This window comes from Aedes albopictus, chromosome 3, assembly GCF_035046485.1.
Source record: "Aedes albopictus strain Foshan chromosome 3, AalbF5, whole genome shotgun sequence".
In the NCBI taxonomy this organism is placed as follows: Eukaryota; Metazoa; Arthropoda; class Insecta; order Diptera; family Culicidae; genus Aedes; species Aedes albopictus.
Window position 1 is genome coordinate 287,681,365 of NC_085138.1, and position 27,982 is coordinate 287,709,346.

A 27,982-nucleotide genomic window follows, 5' to 3' on the forward strand; every position below is an offset into this window, starting at 1 on the left:
TCCTCAATAGAATGTTGGGCTGCTATTGCCGATGCTCTCTTGCGTCTGGGGATACCGGAGTACTTGTACAAGATTCTCGGAAGCTACTTTCAGAATCGCGTACTAGTTTACGACACGAAGGTGGGTCGGAAGTGCTTTCACATTGAGGTTAGAGTGCCCAGTGGGAGTGGTGATTGTCGGATTTGCCGACGATATTACGCTCGAAGTCTACGGTGAAACGATCGAGGAGGTAAAGTTGACTACCAACCACTCGATCAAGGTTGTGGAGGCGTGGATGCGGTCCAGGAAACTGGAGCTGGCTCACCACAAGACAGAGGTGACGGTTGTTAACAACATGCAGTCGGCGCAGCAGACGGAGATCAGTGTAGGAGAGTGCATTATCCTGTCAAAGCGCTCTGTCAAGCACTTGGGCGTGATGATCGATGATAAGCTTACCTTCGGTATCCACGTCGATTATGCCTGTAAAAGAGCCTCCACAGCTATTGCGGCACTGTCCCGGATGATGTCCAATAGCTCAGCGGTGTACGCCAGTAGGCGCAAGCTTCTGGCTAGTGTTGCTACGTCCATACATGGCGGCCCGGCGTGGGGTACCGCGCTAAGTACTGAATGCTACCGACGGAAGCTGGAAAGTACTTACAGGCTTATGTGTCTAAGGGTTGCGAGCGCGTACCGTACCGTGTCACACGACGCTCTCTGCGTCATTACTGGTATGGTGCTTATCAGCATTCTTATCAATGAGGACATGGAGTGCTTCGAAATGCGCGGCACAAGAGGCATACGCAGGACTGTCAGGATGGCCTCTATGGTCAAATGGCAGCGCGCGTGGGACAGTTCCATCAAAGGAAGGTAGACCCATAGGTTGATACCGAGGGTAGATAGTTGGATTGATATGCGCCATGGGGAAGTCACATTCCACCTGACACAGGTCCTTACAGGTCATGGTTGCTTCCGACAGTATCTACACCGTTTCGGGCATGCGGATTCTCCCGAATGCCCAGTGTGCAATGGTTTAGAGGAAACGGCGGAACACGTTTTGTTCGTGTGCCCGCGTTTTCGCACAATGCGTGACCGCATGCTTGCCACATGCGGGGAGGACACAACTCCGGACAACTTGGTCCAGAGGATGTGTAGGGATGAGTTTGGCTGGAACGCCGTTTCAACGGCTATTACCCACATCGTCTGGGAGCTACAGAGGAGGTGGCGCGTGGACTCGGAGAATGGCTAGTCCAGATGCAGTACAAGAGGTGGTCCAGGGGTTCGGAGTCGGCTTCGTAGGTCATACCGGTGCCCTGCGGTCGAGATCGACCCTTACAACGATTAAGTGGCCGCGGAGAGGAAGTCCCGGTAGTGGTGCTGTCGTGGCGTCGGTCTACTGGGTTGGATCCGAGCCCGCGGTTGGAAAGGGGTCCCCGGCAAGGGTCGGGGTAGGTGAGATCCTGCTGTCTGCAACCTACGGGTGCATCTAATAGGGCCTGAAGGGTAGTGATACCCTTCCTTACGGGCAGGTCAGATCGGGTTGCACGTGGGCATCAGTTCTTGATGTCCACTCAGCAGTAGGGCGCGGGCGGGGTTGACCCTGCCCGCCTTCCGAGGACAAAGGGAGTGGCGAGGACCACTCGGGAAACTGGCTAAGCGCCAGCATGTTACCGTGATGGACTCTCCAAAGCGAGTCATCGATGTTCGTTGCTGCAGGCTACGCAGCTAACCTTGTGGGTGCGATGTGCACTAGCCCCTCTCTGAAGCAATACCTTCTTGGTGGTTCCGGAGAGACGTAGGGTTTGGCGACCATAGGAATGGTTTAGTGGGTACGAGGAGAGAGTAGTCCTGGATTTTACTTTTGTTGTAGAAGACGGCCTGTCAGACCTACACTACCCTAACCTTCTGTTAGGGTGTCTGTTGAGCAGATTATCCCCCTATGGTTTAGAAGGAAAAAAAAAAAACAGTCCAGCATCATCTTCTTCTGTAGCTGTTATGTGCCTCCGCGGTGGCCGATCGAGCGGTTCACGCAAATGCTGGACCGCTTAACGACCGTGCAAACAGGGCGAAGGCCGGTGATAATAGCGGGTGACTTCAATGCCTGGGCTGTGGAATGGGGAAGCCGTTTCACGAACCAGCGGGGTCAGATCCTGCTAGAAACACTGGCCATCTTAGATGTCGACTTGGCTAACGTCGGTACCAAGAGTACCTATAGTCGAAATGGAGCGGAGTCAATTATTGACGTGACCTTTTGTAGTCTTGGCCTAATAAGTAGCTCGAACTGGAGAGCAGATGATGGCTACACTCACTGCGACCACCTGGCGGTTCGCTACAGTATCAACTACAACAACAGCAGACAGTGGATAGAAGAAGAGGCGGCTAGGGGGCTAGGCCAAGGCCAAGCCCTCGTAGGTGGAAGACATCATACTTCGACGAAGAGGTATTAAGGGAAGCGCTCCGCCGTGAGCGAAACTTAATCGGTTTAGACGGCGACGAGCTGGTAGCGGTGCCCTCGCGTGCGTGTGATGCGACCATGCCTAGGCGAGTCCACCTTAGAAATGGAAGGTCACCGGCTTACTGGTGGAGCGACGCGATTGCGGACCTGCGCCGCGCCTGCCTACGGGCTAGGCGGCGGATGCAGCGAGCACGATCAGAGGAAGAGCGAAACGAACGGCGGGTGGTGTTCGCCGCTGCAAAAGCAGCGCTTAAGACCGAGATAAGAGCAAGCAAAAAGGCCTGCTTCGAGGGTCTCTGTCAGAGTGCCAATACGAACCCGTGGGGTGACGCCTACAGGATCGTTATGGCCAAGACGAGAGGTGTGATGGCGCCTACAGAGCAATCTCTAGAGTTGTTGGAGGGGATCATTGGAGGACTTTTTCCACGTCATGATTCTAGTCCTTGGCCTCCTTTCGTAGGACAGCCGGGGACTGGGGCTAGCGATGAGGAGAGGGTCACCAATGTGGAACTTACGGGGATAGCTAAGTCCCTTAGCTTAGGTAAGGCCCCAGGTCCGGACGGAGTTCCGTACCTGGCCTTAAAAGTAGCTATTGCAGAGGCTCCCGAGATGTTCAGGTCTGCTATGCAGAAATGCCTGGACGAGGGAGTTTTCCCAGAAGCTTGGAAGAGGCAGAGCCTGGTACTATTGCCAAAGGCGGGGAAACCACCCGGAGACCCGTCGGCATATAGACCAATATGCTTGATTGACACGGCGGGGAAGGTGCTCGAAAAGATCCTCCTCAATAGAATGTTAGGCTGCTATTGCCGATGCTCTCTTGCGTCTGGGGATGCCGGAGTACTTGTACAAGATTCTCGGAAGCTACTTTCAGAATCGCGTACTAGTTTACGACACGGAGGTGGGTCGGAAGTGCTTTCACATTGAGGTTAGAGTGCCCAGTGGGAGTGGTGATTGTCGGATTTGCCGACGATATTACGCTCGAAGTCTACGGTGAAACGATCGAGGAGGTGAAGTTGACTACCGACCACTCGATCAAGGTTGTGGAGGCGTGGATGCGGTCCAGAAAACTGGAGCTGGCTCACCACAAGACAGAGGTGACGGTTGTTAACAACATGCAGTCGGCGCAGCAGACGGAGATCAGTGTAGGAGAGTGCATTATCCTGTCAAAGCGCTCTGTCAAGCACTTGGGCATGATGATCGATGATAAGCTTACCTTCGGTATCCACGTCGATTATGCCTGTAAAAGAGCCTCCATAGCTATTGCGGCACTGTCCCGGATGATGTCCAATAGCTCAGCGGTGTACGCCAGTAAGCGCAAGCTTCTGGCTAGTGTTGCTACGTCCATACATGGCGGCCCGGCGTGGGGTACCGCGCTAAGTACTGAATGCTACCGACGGAAGCTGGAAAGTACTTACAGGCTTATGTGTCTAAGGGTTGCGAGCGCGTACCGTACCGTGTCACACGACGCTCTCTGCGTCATTACTGGTATGGTGCTTATCAGCATTCTTATCAATGAGGACATGGAGTGCTTCGAAATGCGCGGCACAAGAGGCATACGCAGGACTGTCAGGATGGCCTCTATGGTCAAATGGCAGCGCGCGTGGGACAGTTCCATCAAAGGAAGGTAGACCCATAGGTTGATACCGAGGGTAGATAGTAGGATTAATATGCGCCATGGGGAAGTCACATTCCACCTGACACAGGTCCTTACAGGTCATGGTTGCTTCCGACAGTATCTACACCGTTTCGGGCATGCGGATTCTCCCGAATGCCCAGTGTGCAATGGTTTAGAGGAAACGGCGGAACACGTTTTGTTCGTGTGCCCGCGTTTTCGCACAATGCGTGACCGCATGCTTGCCACATGCGGGGAGGACACAACTCCGGACAACTTGGTCCAGAGGATGTGTAGGGATGAGTTTGGCTGGAACGCCGTTTCAACGGCTATCGTCTGGGAGCTACAGAGGAGGTGGCTCGTGGACTCGGAGAATGGCTAGTCCAGATGCAGTGCAAGAGGTGGTCCAGGGGTTCGAAGTCGGCTTCGTAGGTCATACCGGCCGCGGAGAGGAAGTCCCGGTAGCGGTGCTGTCGTGGCGTCGGTCTACTGGGTTGGATCCGAGCCCGCGGTTGGAAAGGGGTCCCCGGCAAGGGTCGGGGTAGGTGAGACCCTGCTGTCTGCAACCTTCTGGTGCAGCTGATAGGGCTTGAAGGGTAGTGATACCCTTGCACATTGGTCGGGCTCCATACAAAGGGGCGGCCAAAACTCTCAAAAAACGAAATTGATATTTTTAAACTTTATTTCACCTTATAACAAAGTTAATGTATTGTACTTTTATGATTCTTAATTAAAAGCATACCAGCTTTTGTATTTCAATGACGTTTTCACTGCCAAAGTGGCCTAAGTCATGAAATTGAAAAATGAATTATTCGAAAAAAGTAAAATAATAATATTTTGAGAATGGAATATATGTTTTAAGTTATCCAGCATATGAAAGCTTGTTATTGGACTGTTTGTATGCACGTATGGTGCAAAATAAATATGTCACTAAAGTTTTCAAATTTTCATATATTGTACCTTAGAAATTTTGGTAATTTTTAAGTTAAAAAACGGTTCGTGTCGTCACGTGTCGCCGCAATTTCGAATAGTACATCTTAAACATCATGCTTAGAGCTGCCTAAAAACGTTTAAATATTTTGCAGAAATTTGCAGTTTTTCAAATTAGAGCTATTTAAAAAAGTTATGTTTTTTCATATATTTTACGTTATTTTTCCATTTTTTACTGAAATAAAATTTATCTTCTCACATTTTTCACACGTTTTGAACAAAATTGATTGGATTTGATTAAAAGATGATCATTTATTTAAATTCGAATTGATTTTCTAACAAAAAACGCAAAAAATGTGGAAATTACTGATTTTTACCGTTTTTGAAATTATTGAAATTACGTATTTTTTTAATACCCCTTTTTAAATACTAAAAATACTATATAACACATCTAGGCAACCTATAACTTCGATTAAACACATAAAAAGAGTTTTGGCCGAACTTTATCATTTTCCGACCATTGTGCCTTGCCTTCAGCAGGTCAGATCGGGTTGCACGTGGGCATCAGTTCTTGATGTCTGCCAAGCAGTTGGGCGCGGGCGGGGTTGATCCTCCCCGCCTTCCGAGGACAAAGGGAGTGGCGAGGACCACTCAGGAAACTGGCTAAGCGCCAGCATGCTACCGTGATGGACTCTCCAGAGCGAGTCATCGATGTTCGTTGCTGCTAGGCTACGGCAGCTAACCTTGAGAGTGCGATATGCACTAGCCCCTCTCTGAAGCAATACCTTCTTGGTGGTTCCGGAGAGACGTAGGGTTTGGCGACCATAGGAATGTGTTTTAGTGGGTCGAGGAGAGAGTAGTCCTGGCTTTTACTAGTGTTGTAGAAGACGGCCTTAACCCCACACTACCCTAACCTTCCTGTTAGGGTGTCTGATGAGCAGATTTTCCCCCTATGGTTTAGAAGGAAAAAAAAAACAGTCCAACATCAGCATCAATCTTATACTCATCGATATGTAATCCTTCTCGAGATCAGTATACACGCTATCAAGTACCAATTACCGCACAACTAAAACAATATTACGTCGCAGGTTGACAACAATTGCACCTGACCTTGGCGTTGATTTCGTTTTCCACGGCTCAGTGAACGTTCCTCACATGGGTACGCGGCCGCCGTCGCTGGGTCGCAAACTTCTATCCATCTCCACCGCTCCGTGGTGGCAAGTGACTTCGACCGAGACCGCGACCACCTACAAACACGAACAGCAGCCAGCCAGCTCCACAGTCCCAGCGCACCAGTTTCTGTATGCGTATTGTCTCGGAACGAAGCGGAAAATTTGGCTTCCTAACCGCTGCCGTCGAGGGAAAACAATAGCGATTCAAGGTCTTGAAAATGTCTTGGAACAAACCGCAGCGCCGTCAGCGCGGGTGGCGCACGCGAGAGGTATCTGCCTACAACATGTCTCGTGTATGTAGATTAGCGACTAAAGTACTCACACCTATCGCCAAACAGTCGGAACGCAATGAATGAGATAAAAAAAACGCGTGTGTGACTTTATTAAATTATCTTGTTCATTCACATTTTTCACCACCCTTCAAGAGTGCGCCGCATGTCGTGGAGGTTAACCGAACTCTACCCGCTGAAGAAAATAATAGTCGTGTTGTTTTTCACGTCGTTACCTTTTTTTCTGCTTACCTACCTTTTACATGCTAATTCAAAGCGGCGGCGTTTATGCTTATTAAATTGTTCATTCCACTCGCTGCGGCTGTTGTTGCTGCCAAAAGACGTCGTCTGAGACGATGATGATGGAGATATGGTTACAATGCGCCGGATCGAGATTTGCACGCAACTAGCGCTCTGGCAGGTCTAATGAACAATTTGTTTCTTACATTTTGGCGTGCGCACTGAGGTCCACTACTGGCCTGGCAACTGATGCGGATAATGCGTGTATGTACTTAATTATGATGCAATTTCCACCAATGAGGAATTGCCAAGGGAGTTGCTGACTCGATATACCGAGGGGAGGTGAAACGGTTTGTGTTTGCATGTCGATAAACGGCACTTGATACGCGGTCCATTGCTATAACATACCAACTTTGATTGGGCAACGAATGTCATTTTGCTCGCAAAAACAGTGCTCTATGATCAATCTAATGATTGTGAGCTAGGTCAAACAGAACGAGTCTTCAAGCATGTACAAGCAAATATCAATCCAATCAAGATTTATTTTTGGTGCGATAACACCGTTCAACACTAAATTTTGTTATGGGATGAGAAAAAAAAAAGAACGGAGGTTTGGGACCCTAGAATTCGGTCACAGTTTATGACCGAATTTTGTATGGAGAATTTGGGGTGTTCAATTGATATGTGCATTAGAACGCATACATTACGTATATTTATTTGTTCAACATCACATTTAAGACAAGACAAAGTCAACAATAGTACGCCACAATACTCGGTGTGTGGCTGCCACTCTCCATCCTCGGTCGCGCCAGGCCACGCTCCACCTGATCCGCCCATCGTGCTCTCTGGAATCTATGACAAAAGGTCGAAAGACATAAGGTTGAAAGGACAAAAGGTCGAAGGACAAAAGGTCGAATGGACAAAAGGTCGAATGGACAAAAGGTCGAATGGACAAAAGGTCGAATGGACAAAAGGTCGAATGAGACAAAAGGTCGATAGGACAAAAGGTCGAATGGGACAAAAGGTCGAATGGACAAAAGGTCGAATGGACAAAAGGTCTAAAAGGGTAAAGAGGTTAAATAGACTAAAGACAAATTGGAAGACATAAAAAAGTGATCAGAATTCAACAGAAAAACGACGATTAAAAAATAGAACGAGTGATAGCAAAATTATTCAACAACTTCAAAACAATCATTATTGGAAAATAGGAAAGTGTCTTCTAAAACTTGCAATAGCTTATGCAGCAATTTTTACCGCATTGCAATTCGAAATAGATGCCCATAAATGATGAAAAGTAATGTTAAGTTAAGGTTAAATATGAAAAATAATATTCCTTGCGTGGTATGTAACGCAGAAATTGTGCCCATTTACGCTCATCTTTCACTGAACTTCTCAGTTTCATTTACCTTACAAAAGAGAAAGAGAAAAAACGCACAATAAAATGTATGTACATAATTTCTCTCACGCAGTTTTTGTGCGGGTGATTAGAGTGCTGCGTGAGAGCAATGAGAGCCCGCAGATCATAATCCCAGTGCGCAATTTCTGCGCGCAAGCAGAAAAAACAGAACTCAGTGCACACGCAGTGTGTTTAATGGGGTCAGTGTTGTTTGAGCATTTGGTGAACCGCAAGCATGCTAGTAAGTCAAAAACCCGCTAAGGGGTATCAAATCCTGTGATATCAGAGACAAGCAGACGTCTTAAGCTGGTCAAGGACTTACAGTTGATGAATATTTTGGTTCCAAATTCCACCAACAGGTGGTGCTAGTGAGCTGACAAATTTTGTTTTTCATATATATCAGGAAAATTTGCAAAAAAATGCAATTAGCGCCACCTAGCTGCAGAAACTCGAACCAAACGATAGTTATCCTGAAAGCCCTTGATCTACCAAACAATTTTGCCGAAGACACCATCTTTCTAAAGAATTAGAATGCTGAGATATGTGAAATGTAAAATTTGTACGCTATTTAGCGCCGCCTAGCGGTGAAATCACAAATCACACGGCCCATATTCTGAAAGCCCTTGACCAGCTGAACAACTTTGCCGAGGAAACCCACTCTCTAAGTAGGTAATCAGGTTCCTGAGATATATGGGATGGAAATTTTGTCAGTGTTGCATCTGCTTGTCTAAGATATCACATAAATCACAGACAAGTAGATGTGACACTAGCGAAATTTCAATGTATATATCTCATGATCCTGATTACTTAGAGAGTTGGTGTCTTCGGCAATATGGTTTGGTAGATCAAGGGCTTTCAGAATAATTACCGTTTGGTTCAAGTTTCAACAGCTACGCGGCGCTAGTTGCATATTTTGGCAAATTTTCCTGATATTTATGAAAAACAAATATTTTTAGCTCACTAGCACCGCCGAGCGGTGGAATTTTGAATCTTAAATCTTATTATCGGTTAATCCTTGACCAGTCAAACGACTTTGCCGAAGACACCAACTTTCTAAGTAATCAGGATCATGAGATATATGAGATTGAAATTTCGTTAGTGTCACATCTATTTGTCTGTGATTTATGAGATATCTTAGACAAGCAAGTACTTTTATACTCCTGTGGTACACACAGTATTGCACTGGAAGCACGACTGAGTGCGCTCTCAACACGAATTTTTGTGTGCACATTTTCTGCGCGCACAAAATATGCACGCAGAAACTGAAAAAAAACATGTTTGTGGTAACATTTGTTTGAGCACTCATTTTGAGGGTGAGCGGGTGGTTTGTGTGTGAAAAAAGTTGCGTAGTTCACCCTCGCTCTCGTTGAAAGTCGTGTGTAGATTGTATGTTTTCTCTTCACACGTTTCGCACTGAGGAGCATGCCATCTCTGATTCCTTGAAAGAACAGCCTATGGGTTGAAGAAGGATGAATCATAGATCGGAATATTTTCATTTGAAATTCCAATCATTAATGCGATTAAATAAAGTCAAGCAGTCTATAAATTAGAAAAGGACAAATCTCTGGGTATTATAGGGGTGATCCATGAAGTACGTTACGATTATAGGGGGAGGGTGGTTTGCAAAAGTGTAACAAGCAATATAGTTAGTATAGAACAGGGAGAGGGGGATCGAATATTCTCAATTTTTGGCGTAACGCCTGTATGAGCAAACAAAATAAAATTGTTTACTTATACAGTATAATTATTAAAATCTACCTATCAATCCAAGAGGGGATGATCACTAAGCACAAATAGTTAATGAATGTTTCTGCAGTACAGTTAGAAAGAACAGATATTGAAAAGAAGAAGGCAAAATTTCTGATTGAAAAATAAGTCCCTAAGGAGTCAATAATTATTTCACTAACAAAAGTTAAAAGAACAGCCTATAAATTTAAAAAGGAAAAATTTCTGAACAAAAAACTAAACTAAATTACCATTAAATAAATACTACATTAACAGAACTTGAAAGAACAGCCTACAAACCAGGGGACCCGCATGCGGCAAGGTAGGCCTACTGCTCATCTTTTGCGAGTGTGTTAGTGTGACTGGCAACGCGACCAGAAGCCTAGTCGAATCCGGCTTGGAAATCGGTTTGTTTTTCGCCACCCCCGCGAAATCGCATTGTGTTGTTTGGGAAGGCCCGCTCGATGCATGTTAGGTAGGCGTAGTTTGTTCGAGTTTGACGTGCCTGCACCCTCCCTGCTACAAACAAAAGAAGGAAAAATTTCCTATGGAAATGTTAGTGACTGAAATGCATATGATTTCTATAACAGCACTACAATGTTTCTTTCAATGAGCGGCAACAAAGATTTCTCAAAAATGTTTGTCTTATAAGCGAGAAATACCAGCTGGTAAATTGGTCTACTAAAATTCGACCTTTTGTCCCATTCGACCTTTTGTCCCATTCGACCTTTTGTCCCATTCGACCTTCTGTCCCTTCGACCTTTTGTCCATTCGACCTTTTGTCCATTCGACCTTTTGTCCTTCGACCTTTTGTCCTTCGACCATTTGTCCTTCGAGCTTCTGTCCCAAAGCCGCTCTCTGCGCTCCACGCCTTCTTGTGCCAATCGGATCAGTAGCAAACACCAGCTTTGCAGGATTGTTGTCCGGCATTCTTGCAACATGACCTGTCCACCGTATCCTTCCGGCTTTGGCCACTTTCTGGATGCTGGGTTCGCCGTAAAGTGCAGCGAGCTCGTGGTTCCGCCACACATCGTTCTCCTGCACGCCGCCGAAGATCGTCCTTGGCACGCGTCGCTCGAAAACTCCGAGTGCTTGCAGGTCCTCCTCGAGCATGGTCCATGTAGCCCGTAGAGGACCACCGGTCTTATTAACGTTTTGAACATGGTGCATTTGGTGCGTGGGTGAATCTTTTTCGACCGCAGTTTCTTCTGGAGCCCGTAGTAGGCCCGACTTCCGCTGATGATGCGCCTCCGAATTTCACGGCTCACGTTGTTGTCAGCCGTCAGTAAGGATCCGAGGTAGACGAATTCCTCCACCACCTCGAAAGTATCCCCGTCTATCGTAACATTACTACCCAGACGGATCCGGTCGTGTTCGGTTCCACCTACCAGCATGTTCTTTGTTTTTGAGTTTCACCATCAGTCCGACCTTTGCTGCTTCGCGCTTCAGGCGGGTGAACAGCTCTGCCACCGTTCCAAATGTTCTGACAATAATGTCCATGTCGTCCGCAAAGCACACAAATTGTCCGGATTTTGTAAAAATCGTTCCCCGGCTGTTGAGCCCGTCTCGTCACATCACACCTTCCAGAACGACGTAGAAGAGTAGGCATGAGAGTCCATCACCTTGTCTCAGTTCCCGGCGAGATTCGAATGAACTGGATAGTTTACCCGAAACCCTTACGCAGTTTTGTACACCGTCCATCGTTGCTTTTATCAGTCTAGTCAGCTTCCTAGGAAAGCCGTTATCGTCCATGATTCTTCATAGCTCTGCGCGGTCGATACTGTTGTATGCCGCTTTGAAGTCGATGAATAGGTGATGCGTTGGGACCTGGTATTCACGGCATTTCTGGAGGATTTGTTGTACGGTGAAGATCGGGTCCGTTGTCGACCGTGTTGGCTTGATAACTTCCCACGAACTCATTCGTTTTAGGTGACAGACGACGGAAGATGATCTGGGATAGCACTTTGTAGGCAGCGTTCAAAATAGTGATCGCCCTGAAGTTCTCACATTCCAAATGGTCGCCTTTCTTGTGAATGGGGCAGATTACCCATTCCTTCCACTCCTCCGGTAGCTGTTCGGTTTTCCAGATTCTGACTATCAGCCGATGCAGACAGGTGGCCAACTTTTCTGGGCCCATCTTGATGAGTTCAGCTGCGATACCATCCTTACCAGCTGCTTTGTTGGTTTTGAGCTGGTGAATGACATCCTTAATTTCTCTCAGCGTGGGAGTTTGGTTCATTTCCGTCCTCCGCTGCACTGACGTCGTCGTTTCCTCCGTTGCCGTGATCTCCTGTGCCTATGTTCTCCACGCTGTTCGGGTGCTGATCGAAGTGCTGCTTCCAGCTTTCGATCACCTCACGTTCGTCCAGCAAGAGGCCTCCGCCTTTATCCCTGCATATTTCGGTTCGCGGCACGAAGCCGTTGCAGGATGCGTTCAGCTTCTGATAGAACTTCCGTGTTTCTTCGGAACGGCACAGCAGTTCCATTTCTACAGACTCCGCTTCTTCCAGGCGGCGCTTTTTCTCCCGAAAGAGGCGGGTCTGCTGTTTCCACTTCTGTTTATAACGTTCCACGTTCTGTGCAATCCCTTCCTGCAGCATTACCACCCTCGCTGCGTTCTTCTCCTCCAAAACCGTTCTGCACTCTTTGTCGAACCATTCGTTCCGTCGTTTCCGTTCCACGTACCCGATGGTGCTCTCGGCTGCGTCGTTGATGGTTGCTTTTACTGTAATCCAGCAGTCCTCTAGAGGGGCCTCATCGAGCTCGCCCTCGTCTGGCAACGCGGCCTCGAGATTCTGCGCGTATGCTGAGGCGACATCCGGTTGTTCCGTGGCTGTCGCCGGTACCGTACATTGTTGATGACGGAGAGTTTTGGGCACAGTTTGACCATCACCAGATAGTGGTTGGAGTCGATGTTGGCGCTACGATAGGCCCTGACGTCGATAATGTCGGAGAAGTGCCGTCCATCGATCAGAACGTGGTCGATTTGAGATTCCGTCTGCTGTGGTGATCTCCAGGTGTAACGATAAGGGAGGCTGTGTTGGAAAAAGGTGCCACGTATGGCCATATTTTTGAAGGCGACGAAATCGATGAGTCGTAGGCCGTTTTCGTTCGTCTGCTGGTGGGCGCTGAACTTTCCAATCGTCGGTCTGAATTCCTCCTCCTGGCCTACATGAGCGTTTGAATCTCCTATGATGATCATGACGTCGTGCCTCGGGCAGCGGTCGTACTCGCGTTCGAGCTGCGCGTAAAATGCGTCCTTGTCATCATCAGTGCTTCCGGAGTGTGGGCTGTGCACGTTTATTATGCTGAAGTTGAAGAATCGGCCCTTGATCCTCAATCTTCACATTCTTTCGTCAATCGGCCACCAACCGATCACGCGCCTCTGAATATCACTCATCACGATGAAAGCTGTTCCCAGCTCGCATGTATTGCCGCAGCTCTGGTAGATGGTATGATTACCTCTAAACGTTCGCACCATGGATCCTGTCCAACACACCTCCTGCAGCACCACGATGTCGAACCCGCGGTCCTTCAGTAGATCGGCGAGTATGCGGGTGCTCCCAATGAAGTTGAGAGATCGGCAGTTCCACGTACCGAGTTTCCAATTGCAAGTCCTTTTTGTTCGCTGGGGTCGTTGCCGTTGGTCTCGGTTCGTATTATTCTGTTGCTGATTTTCCGTTACAATGTTTTTTTACGGCTGGCTGGTCGACAAAAACCCCCTACTTTCCGGAGGACCATAGTGCACAGTTGAGCTTAGAGTCCTTCCCTGGCACTCGGACGTAGATCAGCCGCCCCTAACATGGGGATCAGACGCTGTTGTGAGTCGCTCCTCCTGGAGAACAGACGCTTAGATTTGCCGAAGCAAACCCCCCCCCCCTCCCTTTCCCTGTCAGCCTACGACCAAAGTTCCCACCGGGGTTGGTTACCCGATCGTCCCTAAGGTTGCTCATAGTTTCCGGCCGGTACCACAAGGAGGTAGGGATAGGAGTTGCTGGGCAGAGGCTAGTGGATCACAATGGGATCTGAATTGCGCAGCATACCCAGCCTTTACCGTGCCGTGCATTAGAACGCGCTGTGCATATATTTAGGCGTTAGACAATAACGAAACAAACACTCAGAAATAAAAGTAAACACGAAATTATTATTATTTATGCATTTTGTGTCCGCATCTCTCTCACTCTCTTTTTGTTTTCATGCTATCCGCTGCTTCGTCTGGGTTGACAAATCACTTCGCTTCAACCCAGGCCAAACGACAGATAGCATGAAAACAGAAAGAGAATGAGAGAGATGCGGATACAAATATGACACTTCTAAGGTCCCAAACCCCTGTTTTTTTTTCTCATCCCATAACACCAAATTACCAATGTACCAGAGTGAACGATAAGCCTGGAGTCATTATCGAAACAGGTTTTTTGGAATCTTTGGAGACTTCTTTAATATTCCTAGATATACTTCAGTAATTTCAGCATTTCTTCAAAATATGTTCCATGCATTCTTTCAGAAGTTGTTATAGCAGTTTCTTCAAAAATTACTCAAGCGGTTCCTCAGAGATTCTTCCCCGAATTCATCCATGGGAATGTACCAGTGAAAGGGCGCTGAAATCGGGGAACCTTGACTAACTAGATTTGATTTTACCATGAGCCCTGGAAATAGATTATCACACATCTTGTCAGTAATTGGCCGAAGCATTGTAATGAGCTTCTGATGGAATTAGCTACAAATTTGCTACAAACGCCAAGATAGTATAAGGCATCCACCAAAAAATATCAGGAATATATAACAATTCTTGGTGAGGAAGTCATAAGAAATGTTGAAAGAAGTTTGTTAGAAAGCTTTGAGGAAACGTTTGGCGAATGGGCAATTTGTTTGAGAATCATCCCATATACTCCGCTCATCGTGATCATCGACAAAACGAGATACATAAATACTTAAAAACATGAAGTCAAAAAGGGAAGTATGCGATTAAGGTAAATATATAAAACTAAGTATATCATGAGTCATTTTTGATAGGTGTGCTCCAGTGTCAAAAGGTCGGAAACCCCTGCATTAAAGGTCACCATAATTCAAACTACAAGTTTTAAACTGATTGGATATTAAAATTTTTACCATTGAAAAAATGTACATAAAATCGAGGTAAAACGTACATAAAATCAAAGTACATAAAATCGAGGGTCCACTAAACCGAGACATGTCATCAAAAGCCTATAGCGACAGAAATGCGGGAGCCAAAGTGGAGATGGATCGGTCAAACTTAACGCAGGGACGGGAACGAAATCTGCAAACAAGCGTTAGACTGGAATCCAGCAGAACAACGCAGCAGAGGCAGACCCAGAGGCTCATGGCAGTGCAGTATCAACGAGAAAATCAAGCAAGTCGACAGAAATTTGACTTGGCCACAGATCAAGGCGATGGCGGGCAATTGCCCAGGATGGAGATCTTTCATTTCGACCCTCTGCACCACCATGGGAGCTCAGGACTGAAAGTAAGGAAGTTGTTGGACTGCCTCGCAATTTGATGTTTTTCCAAATGGATTTTTTGTTTCCTGTTCCCAAGCTTTATACTCCATTATGAGAGAACATCCAGATATGCTACTAAATGGTTCAGGACCTATGAATTCATGAGTCGACCAAAGTCTTGCTAGCATATCGGCCTGCTCGTTTCCTGCACTTTCACAATGTCCTGGAACCCAAAACAGTTTTACTCGATTTCGGCAAGCTAATTGATGAAGTGATTGGATACACTGCCAAACATGTTTTGAAAGGGTTTCCGATTTTGCGTTGAGTATATCAAAACATTTTTCGGAATTTAAGCAGCATATTTCCGCTGTGCACATGGTTGTCAAACCATTTTAACATTGTAATTGTGTTTCTTCCAACTGGAAATCTATGGCGTACGTTCCTACTTCCTCGTATAAATCAACTCTTCCTAACATCACAACATAAATCGCAGTTGTTGGTACATTGCTGCATAGATAAGCCAACCCACAATCTCATCGACCACACAAGACGACGACCATATCTGCCCCCAGGGAGAAGAATGCCTAGCAAAGCTTACCAACAAGTGGGGAGAATATTAATGTATTTATCACTATCTCCCACTCTTCAGTGATACGCAGCAGACTTGAAATGATTATAGATACTGTTGTCTTTATGACTACCACTAATGGAGCATCATTTAATTGAAATATGACAACCATTGTCCAAGCATGTTGCCTTGAATCCTTGCCTCCGCAGAACTGAAGTCACATCCACCAGTCCGACGACGACGATTCGTTTAATGACCCCTGGGATATTTAAATAACAATAAGAATCCACCTACGTGACTTCACCTTGAGAACCGGGAGCTCTCCCAAAACGAAGTGACTCGATTAAATCAAAATTGCTCCGAAAATTACCGTTTCCAATTCTTCGAATCGCTATTAATTTGATTATTCCTCCCTACCATCCTTCCATCCACAATCCCTGTTCCTATTCCCACCAGAAAAGCGTGGAATCCACGCGTGCTCTACTGGGATGGGACCGACCGACCGGCCGCGACCGTTTTGTGAGTGATGGATTAGAGCGCGCGAACTGCGCTTCCCCTACTAGCTGACTGTGGTGAACCACGCTGTGTTTGATATTATTTCGAGTGATCTACAAGTTGCGAACGACTCGAGCAACAATCACACGACGACGATCGCGATTCAGACCCAGCCAGAGTCCAAAAGGCGCGAAGGCTGAAAGGTATGAAACAGAAAAGGTGATCTGTCAGTCAACTGGACAAAGTAGAAAAGAAACTATACCCACAATAAGCGCGGGCATTGTCGTGGTGAGCCCTCTGACTCTGAGATGATGTTTTGGACACCACCACACCGCGGGCTGATGCTGATGCTGCGCAAGCGCGCGCCGGGGGAATTCTATCAGAGCACGATCCAAATTAAATGACAGGCGGTGAAAAGCTTCAAGGTGCGTTTAGCGTTGGTCTAATTGAATTAAAGGCTTCGCACGTTTGGCTTCTTCGTGCTGGGAAAGGAGATGGACAGCTAGGATGGATGGAGCGGTTCCACAGGTGGGGGATTCATAGCATTTCTGACAATCTGTTCATTCGAAGCTGGCACCCCGATGGTATTCAAATTCTTTCTTTGATCGATATGATTTGTTATGATTTCATTATCTGTTCTTTGGAATGGTAGCTGGAACTTGTGGTGGCTTTGTTGTTCATAGAAAAAAGGATTAAATAAGGTAGGTCGACATGTTCAAGACAGGCAGTAAACCGTGTGACGTTTTTCAATAAGGTGGTAGGCCTGCACATTACACTACAATCTTTTTAAGCAAGGAAAGTCAAGGGCGATAAGTGCGGGTATAAATTGAAGTAAAAGTTTGTCTAAAAGTATCATAGAACTCCCTTGAGTATAGCTTACTAGTGATAAATTGAAGCACTACGATCAAAGTGCATGCAGACACAGCTTCATGCAACTGAGGGAGTTGGAAGCAAAGGGGTGTAAGTGACAAAAACTCACTTTCGAGTATATGAGGTTTAAAGTTTTTTTTTATCAATTTTTCATCCCATACAAAATGTATGACGCTTTAAAATCGACTCAATTTTCTCCGATTTATAGTAAATTTTCTATTTTTTAAAGATCATGATCAAATCTGACTATACATGTGAATGGTTGCTCCTCCGTGATTGATCTTAGCTGGTACCAATTTCACTGAGATCCAAATGAATAAGGGCTGGGACACTCCACTTATTCTCAAAGTGCAATTTGAGCAGCTCATGCATTTTTTTTTATCAATAACGGCGCCGGCCACGTCCTTATAGTCAGTTGGAAAGGGAAAGGAATGTTGGAGTGTGCTGGTTGTTGCTACTAAAAGACCGAGAGCACCTCTGCATCTCCACAACCAGCACGGACTGGGGTATTTCTTTCTTCAGGATCTCGGCGTAGCTTCGCCTTGAACGCTGCTGCAACGATCGTGGTTGATGTTGTTTACGCTGTATGTACTTTGGGCAAATATTGAGATCATGTGGACGGTCGCTGCCACAATAAACACACTTGGGCGGCGTTTTACACGCACCGTCCACATGTCTCTCCCCACATGTTGCACAGCGAGATTTATTGCTGCAGTACTGGGCGGTGTGGCCCAGCTACTTGCAATTGATGCAGTTCATAACCTTCGGTACATACAGTCTCACAGGTAGCCGAAGTTTGCCAATCGCCAGCAGATCTGGTAATGCAGATCCGGAGAAGGTCACACAAAATTCATCAGATGGTGTGTAAACCTTCTTCTCGCCCTCCTGGGAGACCGAATGCAGTTGCCGGCAATCCAGTATCTGGACAGGAGGTAGAGAATGGTTATGGAAACGACCACAGCCTTGCATGATCGTTTCGCAGGTCAAAGATCCTTCAGCGACCTTCCCCGAGATCTCGATCTGGTGGCTTGGAAGGTACACGTTGTACTCAAGCGTAAATAACTCACAGCCCACAATCTCATTAGCCTGTTTTCGGTCGCCTACTGTCACCCGAAGCTTAGCTGTACCACAGAGAACAGACATCCAAGTCCAGTTCCGAAACTGTGTAACGAATTTAACGGTCATTTGAAATCGGCAACACATGTGGCAATAGCGTGGCGCTGCTATCGGTTAATTTCCCATACTAATTTAATTCACCACTTGAAATGTTTCAATTCACCACTGACTGTGGCAATATGGTGTTTGGTGGCGTTAGTGTTGTCATCATGTTTTGGTTTGCAACCTTACTCAAGTAAAGATTCAAATCCTTACACAATTTTCCGAATGAAATTTGTTCAAGCCTGAATGTCTGTTCTCTGTGTTTTTACATGTAGCAGTATTTTCCCGAGTTTTATATTTTTAAAACAAGTACTGGGGTATCAGTTATCAATTGCAATTAAAAGATTCGATAATCTGAAATATTTTGGATAACTTTTAGTTTTTCATATAACCGAAAATCAAATTTTCATTTTGGGGTAACTTTGATAATGCCCTAAAAACACATCAAATATCAAAAAATAGTCACAGATTGAAATCTGAGGAGTATGGACATGATAAGAGAAGGCTTGTGGAATATATTAGATAAAATTTTTATAGCAAAACATTGATGTTTTACTTAATTCTACATATAAAAATTAGTTTGTGGAGTATTGAGTGCGAAACCGAATAAATTTAGCTATCAAAAATCATTATCTTTATAATAATAAATTCTTAATGGTACATCAATATTTGATTACATGCTATTCATGGTTAGTTTTCTTTTTTTGGGTAGTTTTATTATGTTTTATTAACAAATTTTGAACAACACATATTTTTCTACATGAAATTAAAAGGACATTGCATACTTTAAGGGCGTTTATCAATGTATGGAGATTAATATCCCAATTTACAAAATTGCTTCCATTTCGTGAAAACACACTTCGTTAAGAGATTCAAGGCTAGATTTGCAGTCTACTATGATGAATCTATCGAGAATAAGTGGCCAATCATTGAAAAAATAGTTGCAACGAAGTCGTATAGCAGATTGTTTGAAGGGGTTGTTAAATGGCAAAAATATCAACATTTTTTTTTTGTCCAAAAAGTTGTATATAAACTAGATTTTAATGAAAATACGTCTAAGATGATTTTTCATATGTATAGAATTGATTTACGTTTACCTTTTTCTTAACCCGTAGGCTACGGGGCTTACAACAAAATTCCAAACTGCTGCCAAAGACGCAAATATCATTATTTTTCAATGAAATTTTGAGGTTCACTTCACTATTAGTTGTAGTTTCAGTTATGCTGGGAGCCACAAAAATTGAAACCACGAGGACAGTTTTATTCCGGTGGGCGTCTGGGTCAGGCAGGAGGGGTAAAAATTGCATAACCTTCCTTTTAGCATGGCGCCATTAGTTGGAATTCAAATGAATTCATCTGAAAAGTTGTTAGTTCTATGTATTATTGTTTATTACGTCAGGCCTGGGGGTTAAGAAGTATATAGGTGGTGTAGAACTTTTTCCAGGCCTCCAAAATATTTTCAGTTTTGAGTCTAATTTCTATGCGCTTGTAAAAGATTTGAGGCACGCAAGAAGTAGATTTTTCTGTCCTCAGGCAGGGCTTAAGCATATTGAATTTAACTATAAGTAAAACTTGATGGTAACATACTCTTTTCGTTAGAAAAATCATGTTTTTCACGAAAGTAACACGATTTTACAAGAATTTGCCTACTTTCAGGCGTTTAATGTTTCACAAAAGGTACCGCATTTATCGCCTAAAAGTAGGCATTTATTTTTTTTGTAAAATCGTCTTACTTTCGTGGAAAACATGACTTTGCTAACAAAAAGAGTATGTTACCATAAAGTTTTACTTATAGTTAAATTCAATATGCTTAAGATCTGCCTTAGGACAGAAAAATCTACTTGTTGCGTGCCTCAAAATCTTTTACAAGCGCATAGAAATTAGACTCAAAATTGAAAATATTTTGGAGGCCTGGAAAAAGTTCTACACCACCTATGTACTTCTTCACCCCCAGGCCTGACGTAATATACAAAAATACATAGAACTTACAACTTTTCAGATGAATTCATTTGAATTTCAACTAATGGGGCCATGCTAAAAGGAAGGTTATGCAATTTTTACCCCTCCTGACCCAGACGTCCACCAGAATAAAACTGTCCTCGTGGTTCCAATTTTTGTGGCTCCCAGCATAACTGAAACTACAACGAATAGTGAAGTGAACCTCAAAATTTCATTGAAAAATATTGATGATTGCGCCTTTGGCAGCGGTTTGAAATTTTGTTGTAAACCCCGTAGCCTACGGGTTAACTGGTTGAAGGAATCATAGTTATAAGATAAATTACGCAATGCCTGCCGCACTATACAAGTTACCCGGATTATTAAAGATACCCCGTTTTACGGTAATTAAAAAAATCAGAGGGGTGTGTGCAAGACACAACCGAATGACGTAAACTACGTAAAACAGTTTATTATGATTGATAACGGATTTCTGTTTGCTGTTTTGTCGAACAAATCATACAATTTGTTTAGACCAACTTCGAGGTTTGTGGTTTGGCTAGATCGGAAGCTACTTTAAGTTTGTAGAACTTTTGGCGGACAGCTCGGTAGGTGTATACCATGGTTGTCTTCATTCGGTGATTTCTATTCTTCCTCCTCTTTGTTGTTTTATGAGCGATTACATTCTCAAACGTAACTCATTTCTGATTTTCATTAGCAAATTATTGAAATTTTGGGAAAAATGCATTCCTACCTAAATTGTTCTTCAATATTAATTATTAGCCTTTTCCAGACGGGTAGGCTTAATATTACCGAATATTATAATATTTAGTAAATAATTGTATGTAATACACATTTTAAGAATTTTCGGCAAAAATTACTGATAATTACAGATATTGAATATTTTGTAATTTTGTAATTGCTGAGATCTTATTCAAATTTGTCAACACTGGTTAACAATTTTCATTTTTAGGCAAACCAGCAAATTGTAGAAGAAATTTCACTCAGTTTTCTAATAAATTCCCATTTAATTTTAAACTTTTGCCGCCCGGGTTAGCTCCGAAGAAGAAGATTCTTCCCAGTTGACATGACCAACCGCTCGCTATGAGAGAATGCGAATGGGCCACCCCATTGTAGCCCTGAGAAGGGCTGTTTAAATTTGATTTAGCAAAACCAAATCTGTTCAACAGTAAGGATGGATTTCTTCCTTCGATGATGGTGCTGCATCCGATGATGAAAATTTTTCCGCGTGCTGCTGTACCCATCCGCAACCGCACTGGGAGATTTCGAATGAGCCACCGCCGATGACCCGGCGTTAGCAAACTGAACTCCGCTTCCCGGCTATGCTTCTGCGTCGATGGGTCAAGCGGTTAAAATCTCTCCGATGAAAATTCCAAGTTGCTGTGTCATGCCTATCCGCTACCGCACTGGGGAAATGGGAATGAGCCACCATCGCCGGCGGTGCGTCTACCGCGCTCCGCAGCGGTTTCGCTGAAGTTGGTTTTAATATGTCAGCACTTACTTGTTTTCACTTTCTAGGATAATTCTGAATGAACTCTTATGCAGAAATTTAAAATTGTAGCCCTCACAAGGGCTGTTTAAATTTGATTTCGCAAAACCAAATCTGTTTACTGTTGATTTCTTCCTTCGCTGATGGTGCTGGATCCGATGATGAAAATTTTTCCGCGTGCTGCCGTACCCATCCGCAGCCGCACTGGGAGATTTCAAATGAGCCACCGTCGATGAAACCGGGCCTACTGTCCGGTGTGCGGGACAACCGTTCGACTCGACGACCAAAGCAAACTGAGCTCCGCTTCCCGGCGATGCTTCTGCGTCGATGGGTCAAAGAATAATGAGCGAAGATGAGAAGAAGCAGTTTGCTTTTATACTGCACAAAGGTATGGTTTCCCCTCTTGAACGTGATTGGTTAGATACGAGGGGAGTCGAAATCAATGATGCCATACAAATTTATCTGTAATCATTTATTTTTGCAGAATATTCAAAATAATTTAAAATGATAATTATTAGCCTTTTCCTGAACAGTAGACTTAGGATTAACCAATATTATAATATTTGAATATTTGAAATTCGAAAATTCTTATGGAAATTTGGCAACGCTGGTTAACAATTTCATTTTCCAATAAACCAGCAAATTTTTCTAAGTTGGTCAAATTTCTATTTGATGCGCGCATAAGTTTATACACAGTACATTGAATTTAGAACTGATTCGACATCAAGCGGTTAAATTCTTTCCGGTGAAAATGGAAATGTGTATGAGCCACCATCGCCGCTGCTACTCGGTTGCTGTTGGTGCGTCTACCGCGCACGGCAGCGCTTTCGCTCCTAGTTGGTTTTAATATGTCGGCACTTACGTGTTTGCTTTCTAGGATAATTCTGAATGAACTCTTATGCAGAAATTTAAAATTTTAGCCCTCACAAGGGCTGTTTAAATTTGATTTCGCCACACCAAAATATAATCCACTTTCAGGAGGGATATTTGCCTCCGGCGAAGGTGTTGGATCCGATGTTGAAATTTCCATTCCGTTGCTGCCGGGCGCATCCGCTATCGTACTGGGAACACGCGATTGAGCCACCACCGCCGGTGCTGCTTGGTTGCCGACGGCACGTCCAACGCCCTCGGCAGTGTGAAGCAGAATGGGAGAGCGAAAATGCTCTCTCCCGCTCCACCACGGTCGACGCTCGGAAGAATACTAACTCAGACCGGCAGCGCTCTGCCGATGCGTTCCCATCGAGTAGTCGAAGAGGACTGATGGAAGATAAGAAGAAGCAGTAATCTTTTATACTGCCCGTTTCATCCTCAAACTTGTGCTCGCACGTGATTGGCTGGATAAAATTAAAACATGGGTTCACTATTTCCAAATTTTCAATAGTTTAGAATTGAAAATAGTAACTTTTGTGTATTGTAGAAAATTGTTGTGCAGTTTTCCCATCGATTCGAGCTATAATCCGGAAAATCCATCGATTACTTTTTGAGTTATTAGCGTTTGAAATCTGTTGCAATTTCGTGACGGTCGCAAAATTTTAGATTTTCATTTTGCACCCGGTTCCGTGGTACAGTACCGTACCTTCCCCATAGACGTAGTTTACGTCAAAAAACCAATCAAAGCTTTGGCTCTGCCTGATCCAGACAACATTGATAATTGTAAGAAACCCCTGCAAATGTTATTTTAAAAAGCTGTGAGCATTCGAAAGCGCCTAAATATATGCACGTTCTAATCAACATATCAATTGAACACCCCAAGTTTCCCATGCAAACGTTGGTCATAAACTGTGAAGCCCCGTTCCAATATTTTTCAAAAATTCTTTCACAATGGCACTTCTAGGGTCCCAAACCCCAGTTCTTTTTTATCCCATAACACAAACTAGTGTAGAAAAGATGATCGATGGGAAGCGAGCAGAATATGACGACTGTTTCTCTGTAACACTTTTTTTTTAATAATCGATGAAATAATCGAAACAAATAATCGATTATCGGAATAATCGAGTAAGGCACTACTCGATTAAAATTTAATCGATTAGTTGAACGATTAATCGATTAGTTGGGATAATCGATTAATTTGCGACATCACTAAGTTCGTCACAGACGGCTCGAAAACCGATGATTCGACTGGTTTCGGTGTCTACAACGAATTTCATAGCGCCACCTACATGCTTCAAAAGCCATGTTCGGTATACATTGCTGAGCTAGCGGCTATATACTACACCTCAGAGTACATTCGCACTCTTCCACCTGAGCACTACTTCATTCTTACCGACAGTCTAAGCTCTCTGGAGGCTGTTCGGTCAATGAAACCGATGAAGCACTCAGCGTACTTCCTAAAAGGAATACGCCAAGTCTTGAGTGCTTTGTCCAAACGCTCATACATCATCACCATTGCTTGGGTCCCTTCATATTGCTCAATTCCGGGCAATGAGAAAGCGGACTCTCTGGCTAAGGTGGGCGCTAGCGGAGGCAATATTTACGAGCATCAAATCGCCTTCGACGAATTTTTTGCATTGGCCCGTCAGGAGACCTTGATCAGCTGGCAACACAAATGGAGAGATGGAGAGATGGGTAGATGGTTGCACTCCATCATTCCACAGGTGTCGAAGTAGCCATGGTTTAAAGGGTTGGATTTAGGCCGCGATTTCATTCGTGCAATGCGTCGACTGATGTCCAACCACTATTTGTTGAACGCACATACCATCTGTATTGGGCTCTCAGCAGTGATGGAAAACAGTGAGGAATGCAGCTGAGCAGACACAAACGCAAAGCTATCCTACTCGTGAACGACAGAAGCCAGAATATATTCGCACTTCCTTCACTCGCGAGCTAACGAAGCTGGTCGCACTCGTGATTGATTCGCGAAGCAGCTCTGAACATTTTTCAATTTTGTGAAAAAACGAATTTACACGGCCGACAGATTTACTTTTCAGGAACAATAAAGCACAAAACACTACTATCTGATGGATAATTACTTGTTTTGCTATTAAAATCGCACTAAAATGCATTTCCCGCATCTCCACTTGTTCTTCGCGAATAAAAATTCATGAGTGTTTTTGTTTTTGTTTTGCTTCATACTCGTGAAGCAAGCGGGTGCGAATAAACTCACACACGGCTTACTCTCGGCAGCGTGAGTAAGCCGTTTGTTGGTTTTACACTCGCGAGTTGATTCACGATGAGAGTGTTTCCATCTCTGGCTCTCAGAAAGGAATCTCTGTGTCTGTGGCGCAGCTTATCAGGATATCGAACCAGTAACCAGGATATCGAACATGAAATTCTCCGGGTCCGAGGAAAACAACAGAAACCCGTTAGAGAAGTGTTGGCAGGACTTGATTTGGAATACATGAACCTGATTTACCAGTTTTTGAAACGTGTTGATGTCAGAGTTTGATGTAGTACGTTACTTATTTTCGTTGTCTGCCTTTTGGTTTTGTTGTTCGACCCTGTCTGTCGTCCCCCCCCTTCCGTTTGTTCTCTTCTTGTCGTTGTCTACCAATAAAGTCCTTTTTTTTTTTGGTTCCGTTACAGATACGGACAATATGTCCCATCAATGTTTTTAGTATAAGTTAGCAAATAATTTAGTTTAAACCCATAAACCCGTCCTTCCCAATTTTATTTTATTTTTTTTTTTTCAATCCTTAACCTCGAAACAGCCGCGAGTTCTTCGGCTTCCCAAACTAACATAGTTTTAAGGCAGTAATAAATTGTAAAATGTAAAATCAATAAAACAAAAGATTTCGGCTCAGTTATGCCTATGTGGCGCCCGAGCCTTCCAAATAAACGAATAAGTAAAAAATATCACAGATTACTTTCGACTGTAAAGTCTGTATCGCGCTTGTAAAAAAGATTGCTGAATAACTTCTCCACTTTTGTTTGAACAACGCCTGATTACAAGCTGTGATGAAATAATGTTAAACTGTTGTTCAATCAAATGTGGAATAAAAATGTCATTGCAATGTTGGTTAAATGAGTGATTGTTCCTTGGGCAGTGATAGACACCTGAAACCTCCATAAACATTCTGAAAATCATTCTGAATCCTTGTAAACCTCCCTTTTATTATTGAACCCCATGAAGCGCTTCGAAAACCTCCCTGAATTCCTCTAAATTTTCCCTTTAACCTCTGCCCCTCCCCGTTGAAATCCCTCTTGGAATGAATTCCCTTACCCATCTCCACACTCCCATTGCTTTCATTCGCACCTAAACTCCCCTGAGTCCCTCTTTTCTCCTCTTCGTCTTTCAATGAACCTCCATAAAACCATATTTCGTCAATGTTTAGGCTCTCTGAGATCTCTCTTGGCTCAACTCTCCCTAAAACTGCATGAGACATCTAAATTGTCAATTTCCCCCCTTAATCGCTCCTGAGACCCTAATCTGCCGCCATCAATCCCTTCTGAGACTCCTTTTCAGAGTTTTTGCTTGAGTTGAACGTTCGATTTTAACCACTCAGAGTGATACATCAAAAACCCTCTATCATCAAATATTCCCACAGAGTTCAAACAACCCTTTCCTGAAGATGTAAATTATTCATATAAGTAAGTCTCATTAAACAAATTTTAATGCAACCACCCAGCGGATCATACTCATTTCCATTAATGCAATCCACCCAGGAACACCACATCCATCATAACAAGAACCCCACAGCCACTTTGAAGCTAGATCGCTATCTCGGGACCACGACCAAACAACAACTTCTTAATTATTACATTAAACGATCGCTATTGTTCGCCATGGAGAGAACAATTTCGCAAAAGCCCTCGAAATGAACCACGAGCTAAAGACACGCGCGCCCGGCCCGCGCTCAGTGCATTCACAGTTCAAGGGACGGATGACTGCCGCGCGCCGTCCAGTCAGTGAGTGCATTATCTCCCGTCCGGCGTGTTATGACGACCAACGACGACGACGACGACGACGGCTGCAACAATGAATGCACACATGAATAAGCCCGGTGTCGGTATAAGCGACGACCTGAACAACGCATCAGTCATATCCACACCGAGGAAGGTAGTGAATGACCCGCAGCGCTGCTGCAGTGCACTGTCACGAACCTTTTAGCTTGATAGCACAAAAGCACAAAAGTGCGGGTGGGAAGTTTAACCGACCACAACCTACCGCAACAACAATACGGTTGTGAACCCGGCAGCGGTGCGGTGGTGGTAAAGGTGGGTGACAATTGGCGTGGATTTTTAGGCAAAGTGCAGTTGAGTTCGGGGGTGTAAGGTGCAAGTCTAAGGTCGTTTTATGACTAATTACTTCTTATGTATTTCTTTCAATCCTGTACGCCCACGATACGGTTGCGCCTAGGAATGACATGAATGTAAGAGATTGTTGTCCTGATCAGGTTAAATTTTGGTCGACTTTTATATTTTCTAATTATTTATAGCTGCTCTGCCTTGAGCTTCTGGCTCTGCATCTACTGCGATCTCCTGCTGAGTTTCAGTGAGCGTTCTCCACTGATACGTACTAGCTTCAATTGCCGTACTAGTCCAATGCTGTCATGGTAGAATCCGAGCTGGTTACTCAAGGTTCCCAAATTTCAGCACCCCTTTTACTGGTATGAAGGAATAACTTCAATAGGGCGCCACACATACAGAATTCCAGAAAGCACATCCATTAATTTTCCAAAAAAAATTTTTGTTATCGTGGAAAAGGCATTCTTGAAAGAATTCATTTCATGAGTTCATCAAGAATTCTTCTAAAGATTCCTTCGAGAACTCTTCTAGAATGAATCCCTTTTCATGTACTTCTTTTTTTTCCACGATTACCACTAAAGGCACTGCCAGAAATTCCTTAAGGAATTCTTTTAGGATTTATTCATTTGTTTCAAAGTATCTGTGCGAAGAAGTTTTTTGAAGGATTTTCTATAATGATTGAAGTAAGAACGTTTCAAAAGATTTCTTCAATATCCCACACTGAAGACACTGAAGACGACCTTATAGTTGAAGTCGAAATACATATCTGTCAAAGGATGCAAATTCTTAGTGGAATTAAAAGGAACAGTACTCAACCCCGAGCAGTAGGAAATAACAACAGCATAAGGAGCTGTGTTATTTGGGCAAAATAACTGAATAATAAAATCGATTATTTTCAAGTTATTACCATAACATATTGTGTTATAAACTTGTCTTTCAAAAGCGGCAAAATAACAAATAGCAATTCTTGCAATTCCTCCAGAATCCTGCATAGAATCCCTTCAAGAATTTCTTCAGAATTTCCTGTG